Source organism: Macrotis lagotis, chromosome X (genome assembly GCF_037893015.1).
Source record: "Macrotis lagotis isolate mMagLag1 chromosome X, bilby.v1.9.chrom.fasta, whole genome shotgun sequence".
NCBI classification, from domain to species: domain Eukaryota; kingdom Metazoa; phylum Chordata; class Mammalia; order Peramelemorphia; family Peramelidae; genus Macrotis; species Macrotis lagotis.
Window position 1 is genome coordinate 413,992,022 of NC_133666.1, and position 8,952 is coordinate 414,000,973.

Below are 8,952 nucleotides of genomic sequence, written 5' to 3' on the forward strand. Positions count from 1 at the left end.
TAATAGATTTTGAACCCTCCAAAGGGCTGCTGTTAGAAAAGCAACTAGCACTATAAACTAAAAAGTATTATTCAACACTGAATTTCTGCTATGAATATAGAAAATTTTAATAGTAATTAGGAATAGACTCTTTAAAAAATTATTGGCTCTCATAAACAGCTGTTTGGTTCAATAAACCTTAATCCAAAAATCTCTTAATCTGTTTGTAATTTAGAAGTTTGTTCACCTTTTAAAACATCTCAAGAACGTCTGGAATCATTCTCCCAAAGGGTAATAAAGTGCTCTTTAGTGTCCCAGCAATGATCACTATTAACTTACAATACAACATTAGAAATGCTAATGTATTTAATGTTATAATTAGGTCCTAGGGAATGTAGCAGATGATCTAAGGAGAAGCAGTCTTCTCTCTATCTCCTGTCAACCAGAACAGATTTCTAGTTTTTCTCTGCCTCATTGATTCATCTCACTTCAAATCTCATCTGAATATATCTGCTCTCTCTGGCCCCTGCCTCTTAATTTATTTATCCATATGTTAATTATTATTTAACTTTTCGTTGTTTAATTATATCAAACAATTTAGAATACACATTGTGTATTGAAGATCCTATCCAAAGTAGGGTTGTATTAGCTTGTTATTATTTTATCTCACTTACTCTTTCTAAAGTACTTTACAGTTATGAATTAGTAAATTATTGCAACATTTGCAATGGAGATAGTCAATTACTATTTACATTTTTTCCAAGGAAAAGCAAGAAGAGGTTTGGGACTAAGGGGAGTGACCTAGTATTTCACAGAAACAGCTGTGCTGATATCTTAGTTTTCCCATCTCTACCAATTGTGGTAAACATTTTATCAAGTCTCTACTATTTGAAGGTGTTAGGGGTACAACTAAAAAAATGGAATCATCCCTGTCAACAAGGAATTTATATATCATCTAAGTAAGAAATGTATAGTATTGGCTAATCTGAACTAGTCAGTCTGATAACATGGAATTTTTTAAATTAAAATCTATCTTAAGTCTGGGTCTATATTTTATTCAACTTTATGTTTTCCCATTGCACCAAGCAAAATGCCTGAGACATAGTAGGTTCAATAAATATTTTTTGATTTAATGAATACTATGTTGGGCCTTTTTTCCCTGCTTCCTTTTTTTTATCCAAAAGCAACTGGTTGGTTATTTCATAACCATGACCTCAAACAAATATCTCCTTGTTAAGAATCTGGGGATGGGGCTGCTAAGTATCACAGTGGATAGAGCACTGACCCTGGAATCAGGAGTACCTGAGTTCAAATACAGCCTTAGACACTTAATAATTTCCTAGCTGTGTGACTTCGGGCAAATTACTTAACCCAATTGCTTTGCAAAAAAACAAACAAACAAAAAAAAGAATTTGGGGATAGAGAAATTAAACATATAGAATTCAGTAAAAATTTCTCAAGCATTTACTATTGAATCAGGGCACAAGAAAATAATGTAATCTTTTGAAAATTTTCTAAATTGTGAAGGGCATTCTCCATTCTGTGTTGACTCTTTGCAATCTCCACTTCCAAAGCCAAGTTGGACTTTTTGGTCACATCTTTTGGGGCAGGAGAAGCCTTAGCATGTAGTACATAGTGCATAGAATGCCACTCATGTTCAGTGAATATTGTCTTAGTGAATACAGTCCTTGGGGTCTACTTCTGTGGCAGAGGCATTGGGGAATACTTGGAGCCAGGTACTACTCAAGCACTTGGAGCCAGGTACTACTCAAGCACCACCTTTGCCCTGCCCACCAGAAAGGTGTTTGAGCAGACTTCTGCCCAGGGGAAGTCTTTCTCTCCTGAACTCCCAGGGGGCAGCTACTTGTTTCTTCTCTTTAAGTTCCATCCACATGGTCTGGCCATAGTGCTGGAACAATATAGTCCCAGCTTCATATGACTGGGTCTGCTGATCTAAGCTTCTCTTCTCTTTTTTCCTCTTCTGGGCTCCCTGTCTTTCCTCTCTCCTCTAAGCTTCTTCTCTTTTCCCTTTTCTTTTTTACCTTGACTACAACTTTCTCAACTTGTAACTATCAATATAACCTGACCCATTATTCCTTCAAAACTCTGATTTCAACTAGTTCCATGGTTTTTCACAAGTCCCAAGGAGCCTGGTCATATCAATCATTCAATTAAAACAGACTTCCCGTTTTTCCTGGGAAGCTAGGTTCTCATTTGATAAATTTTTTGTTATTTGTTTTTAGTTCTAGAAGAAGACCACAGCATCAGGTAGGCAATGACAAGTAAGTGAACTGGATTTAAGTGAGGGTCGTGCTTACTTTCTCCTCTGGCTTTATGGGTCCAGTGGTCAGATATGTATCGGGATGACTAGAGATGACCCTGGATGCAGTGGGAGACCTTGCCCTTTTAAAGCTTGGTCTTTCCCAAGTCACAGTTTGACTGAGATAACATCCATTCAGTTATTAAAGATAGATTAGAGAGGCCAAAAATGATCACTTCCAAAAAAAGAAAAAAAAATTTATTGGGAGGGTAAGACTCTCAGTGCATCTCAGTGATTAAGGCTTTAATGAAGTTTATTCTAGGTATGTGGGAAAGCCTTTAAAGATATATTGATAAATGATGAAATGTCAAATTTGGGAAACAGTTGGAAGGAAATAGAGAATTTATGAAGTGGGTAATGGAAAACAATTCAGAAATTTTAAGTTGGAGCCAGATAGGTTTAAGTATTTTATGTATTTCAGTTATTATAGTCTTTAATACTAGGACTTGAAAGGGAAACTTTCAGGAAAGGCCCCTATTAAAAGTTTTTGTTACCAAAATACTTCACATATAAAAACATGTTCCCACAAAATACAACTCAGATAACCTGCGGTCAACTAATTTTTTAATGGCTTCAAATGTTACATAGCATAGTTGACTTTTATGTTTATATGTGTTTCCCATAATTATGAATAATTGAAAATTGGTTCAGGGTTTAATTGGTGGTTCATAACACCCATTAGCTAACTTCTATGACTCACTTTGCTATTGTTGTGGAGTTGTAATCAACTCTTTGCAACCCCAATTTGGGGTTTTCTTGACAAAGATACTGGAGTGGTTTGGCATTTCCTTCTCCATTTCATTTTATAGCTGAGGAACTGAGATAAACAGATGAAGTGATTTGTCCAGGGTCACATAGCTAGTAAATGTCTGAGGCCAGATTTGAACTTAAAAGATGAGTTTTCCCTACTCCAAGCTTAGTACCCTCTCTATTCTGCCACCTAGTTACCCACTTGTTTGGTCTGTCTATAAGCATCTTAAATAATCAATGCAGTTTTTTGTATTATTACTCTTTATTTGAATCATAATCCCTACACTAGATTATAAACTCCAAGAGGACAAAGATCTCCATTATCTAAATTTTGTTATCTTCTCTGGCACTGCTTAGCACAGTGCTGTGCATTTAATATTTGCTTAACAAATGTTTGCTGAATTAATGAATGAATGAATATTTGTTAGAGTTCTCTAGAGGTATGGTTGTGTTTCAGGGAATTATGAAGTTGGCTGTTATCTCCCTTAATTCCTCTTTCTTAGATGAATCAAGTACTTTCATGGTACTGTATTGCCTTTTGAAAAGCAAAGTGATCTGTTAAATTCACTTGGACTACAGTATTGGCAACTTAATATTTTATAACTCCCAGGGTCACTGAAAACATTTAAGACAAAATAATAAATCTCACCTAGGAGGTCCCAGCAAATGCCCAAAATGGACTAGTGGAAAAGATATTCTGGATTGGTGTATCACTCAAATTTGGAAGTCAAGGAGCATAAATGAAGCTCATCTAACTAAAGCCTTGTTGGATAATATATATGCCATATAAAAAAGCATAAAAGTATGAGAATTTAGGTGCATGCCTACTCATTACCATTCTCCATTATACCTGATTAAGAAAGTGAAACTTCCTTGTTCAAGCACTGTTGAAAATCAAGAAACCACACCATTCTGGATGGTCCAAAGATGTTAGGGAACCATGGGGTTTTGTATTAACACAGACAAATTGGATTGAATCTTTCAATCTAGTGAGACCAAAACATCAGTAACTTCTGACTGTTCCAATAACAAGTAGGTCAGATAAGACTCAACCTAGACAGGGGTTGATAAAATTATTTCAGTCAAAAATTGCACCCATACTTATTCACCAGTCATTCTAGTTATGTCTCTACATACATGTATCCTTCTCTGGGTGAAGAAATCTGATCTAACTATTTACTACCTTAGGCAGGATCATTGTTAGGTAGAGTCATTGAGGGCCCTGTACCTCATACTAGATATCAAAGATGGAGAATCTGTATTCATTTACATTCGAATGAGTAATATACTAACACAAGATCTCACACTATATATAATTATGTGATTTATTTTGTTAAAATTATATCTCAGCTTTCACTTGCTTAGATTTATACAGAGAAAAAAATTACTGAACCTCATGAAATTTCTTCAGGCTGCAGGTTCTCTATTCTGGAAAACTGCTCTATGATGTAGAGACATAAGACCAACACAATATTTGAAGTGCTTTTATGGAGCTGAACTTATAAATCTGCAGTTGTCAGTAAGCCTTTTGTTAATCGAAAATCTCTATTGGACATGGCAGCCAAGAATAACAATAGAGAAAAACCTTCAAAGGTAAGACATTTGATCTGTAAAATCATTACTAATAGTGATGATGAATACCAGAACTGGGATCAAGAGACATTTTTGTTAATGTAGCTGAATTATTTGAGGTAATATCATAAAACTTCATTAAAATGGCATACTCCCTGGTCCCATGACTAGTATTCTTCAAAGGAAATGTTCTCTAAGAGTCCTATTCCTTATTATGTGAGAGAAGTGATGTCTATTTTTATAAAGAACTATAATACTAACCTATTCTCTACCCTTTCCTCTCCCAAATACTTTTTTTGTTGCTATTCAGTCATTTTTCAATCCTGTCTGAACTTTTGTAACCCTATTTGGGGTTTTCTTGGCAAAGATAGTGGAGGAATTTCCCATTTCCTTCTCCATCTCATTTTATAGATGAGGAAACTGAGGTAGAATTAAATGACTTACCCAGGGTCACACAACTAGTAAGTATAGATTTGAACTCAGGAAGATGAATCTTCCTAAGCTCCCAAACCAATACTTTCTCCATTATCCCATTTAACAATGATACTTTGAAGACCTCATTCCGAAAGATACTAAAACAGAAATGGATCCTAAAAGACAACTAACTCAGCCATCCTCTGCATCCTGAAAGCAAGGGGAAGGATAAAGATGAACAAGCCATAGAATTGAAAATGGTATTTTGAATTGGGGGGAGGGGTAGCAGGGAATACAACGGTCCAGTTTAGATATAACAAAAATTTATCAAAGTTCAGGTTGGTCTACTAAGTGATGAGTCCTCGCATTGTAAACCAAGACTATCTGGATTATACATACAATTTCCTTTTAACTCTCAGGCTAATAATCTCAGACTCCCTTTTATAAACCTTCTCCCTTTTGTAAACTCTTCTTTTTATAACCTTTCTTTCCTGATAGCTTTAATCATTTTCCAATGGATAGCTTGATAATGTGTCACTACTTTAATATGGAAAAAGGCCTCATATTTAATTTTGGAAATCATATTTAATGTTTCTCAGAAGGACTTTGTGAAGTATTTTTGGTGGTAATTTGATTCTAATGGACCAGACATTATGTGTATGACATTGGGGCAATAGGGAGGATGGTATATAGTTTATCATCCATCTACAGCCTACTCCAATTCAACAAACATCTATTAAATGCTTAATATACTCTTCACTGGGCAGGTAGGTAGTTAAGTGGATAGATCACTGGACTTGGAATAAGAAAGACATCTTTCTCAGTTTGATTCTGGTCTCAGACACTTACTAGCTGTATGATCTTGGACAAGTCATTTAACCCTTTTTGTCTCAGTTCTTCATCTGTAAAATGAGCCAGAGAAGGAAATGGTAAACCACTCCAGTATCTTTGCCAATAAAACCTCAAAATGGGGATCATGAAAAATCCAACATAACTGAAAACAACTAAACAAATACTAGGGGGTGGGAACAGGGAAACAAAAATGAAACGACCTCTGACTTTAAACAAATTAAATTCTACTAAAAATATACATATGGATATGATAAAAGGAATCGATTGGGAAAAAGATCTTATAAAATGTTTTAAGATATTTGTTGGGGACTATAGGGAAGGCTAAATAGAGGAGATGCCACTTGAGATAAGCTATGAAGAAACAACAGATATCTGAAAATCAGAGACTAGGAAGAAATGTATTCCAGGCAGGTGGCACAGTTGGTAGGAGGTAAAACATGCCTTAGTAACATAGAGTAACATATTTTTTTGTTGAAATATTGTTGTTCATTTTTTTATATTAAGAAGATCAATTACACTTCAGGGTGATGACTGGACTTGTGAATTAATTGGATTTAAGTGAGATAGAGTTGCATAGTAATGTCAACCTCATTCTTCCAGAGTCATCAAAGTCCAGTGACAAGATAAAAATCAAGATGACTGGTGATGGCATAGGATACAGTGGATGGGTCTGACCAAACTATGTAGACTGAATGAAATGGGGTAATAGAAAATAAATCCATAAAGGTGGCTAGGAGCTATATTGGGAAAGCTAATATTCTAGGATACTAAGTTTTTACTTTTATTCTAGAGGCAATAGGGATCTAAATTCTTTTGAACAAAAATAACTGATTAGAACTTTTAGTTCTAGATCTGTGATCCTATAACCTGTACTTTAGGAAACTTGTCTAGACATTTGTGTGAAGAATGAGTTAAAGCCAAAAAACAAAAATACTGAAGACAGGGAAACAAATTAGAAAGCTACCAACTATGGGGAGAACTGCAGAATCCACAGAATTATTCAGGTCTACTTTTTGGTTGAGCTCCAAGTTATTTCCCTCCTCTTATTTGCTAGATGTCAGTAAAAGGCAAGGAAAATAAGCTACTCCTTTCTCCAACTAACATTTATTAGAAGAGGAATTTTTTTTCCCTCTCCTATCAGTTCCTATAAGCAATGTTTTTCCTTCAATCGTTTTCTAGCATCAAAGCTTTTCTTCCAATCTGCTCAGTTCTTAGCATCAAATTCAAAAGTTTTTCTTCATCCAGGATCTGATAATATCATCAGATGATGGGTTCATTTCCTTTTATGCAGCAGGAAACAGTAAACTCTGCTCTTCTTTTTTGATCTCTTCCTCTTTTCTTCCTCTTTTTATGTTTTCTCAACTTCTACTTTTTTTTTGCAATTGTAAAATGATTCACTTTTACCTTAGAATGAGAAACCAAGTTTTTTATTTCTGTCAGATGTTACAATAGACAATATTAATTTATTCCATAGTCTTCAAAAAAAGCTTTTAACAAATTTTTCCTGGTATAAATCTCAGATTCCTTATAAGACTCATCTGTAAATAAGTTGATGAGAAATGAGATACTTTGACTGTTTTTAGCCTAAGAATATACTTTTTTTCTGAAGACTCTCTCTCTCTCTCTCTCTCTCTCTCTCTCTCTCTCTCTCTCTCTCTCTCTTTCTCTCTCTCTCTCTCGGCAATACTGTTAAGCGACTTGTCCAAGATCACAGATCAAGGTGATTATTAAGTGTCTGAGGTCAGATTTGATTCCTGATGCCAGGGCTGGTGCTGTATCTTCTCCTCCCTTTTCCAAAAAAATTTTATTGATGGATTTTGTTTTTATGGTACAAATACAGATTATCACCATTTCTTGGGAAATTTCTTTTAAGAAAGTAGAACAATTAAGCACAATAAACAATACAGGGGCAGCTAGGTGGCACAGTAGATAGAGCACTGGCCCTGGAGTCAGGAGGACCTGATTTCAAATCCAACCTCAGCCACCTAGCTGTGTGACCTTGGGCAAGTCACTTAACTCCATTTCCTCACCAAAACCCCCCCCCAATACAGTGTCCTCATATGAAAGTGCATGCGACATTTCATATCTGTAGCTCATACCCTCACCTATTTTTAAAAAAATGACCAGAAATCTATTTTCTCTTTCCTCTTTTATCTCACTGAAGGAAAAAAAAATAATAAATATGGATAATTAAGCAAAACCAATTTCTTCAAAAGAAGAAAATATATGTATGTTCATCTATATATAGAGAGAGAGATAGAGGAATATAACTAAATTATAATTTTGCTTTGATTGCTATTAGTTTAATTTATATTATATTTATATATGTATACATATACTTATAGATATATTATGCATATTTCTATACTTACACACATAATTTACATTCTCTCCCCATCATGGATAGTATATGTTTTATTATTGGCTCTTTAGAATTATGTATGGTTATTGTATTGATCATGATGTTAACAGCTTACAAAGTTTTACAGTTTTGCTGTTTAATGTTATTGTCTAAATTGTTCTGGTTCTGCTCATTTCATTCTTTATCAGATTAGTAGTCATCATAATTATGCATTTTTGTATTGCTATTATAGTATAAATATTCTTCTGATTCTGCTTATTTAGTTCTGAATCAGTTCTTGAATGAACTTTCTACATCATTTTGAAATCATTTTTCTCACTTTATTGCATAATATTACTTCGTTATATTCATATACCACAACTCATCATCCAACTGTTCCTTTGTCACCTCAAAAAATACTATAAATTTTTTTTGCACATAAAGGACATTTTCCTCCCCTTTTTTTATGGATATAGAATTGTCAGTGGTATAGTTCAATCAAAAGGCATCTAATTTTTGGTAACTTAAAAAACATAATTCTGAATAGCTTTACAGAATGATTGCATCTATTCACAGGTTCGTCAACAGTTGATCAATATACCAGCTTTCTCATAGGAAAATAAGCTACTCCTTTCTCCAGCTAACATTTATTAGAAGAGGAATTTTTTTTCTCTCCTATCAGTTCCTATAAGCAATGTTTTTCCTTCAATCGTTTTCTAGCATC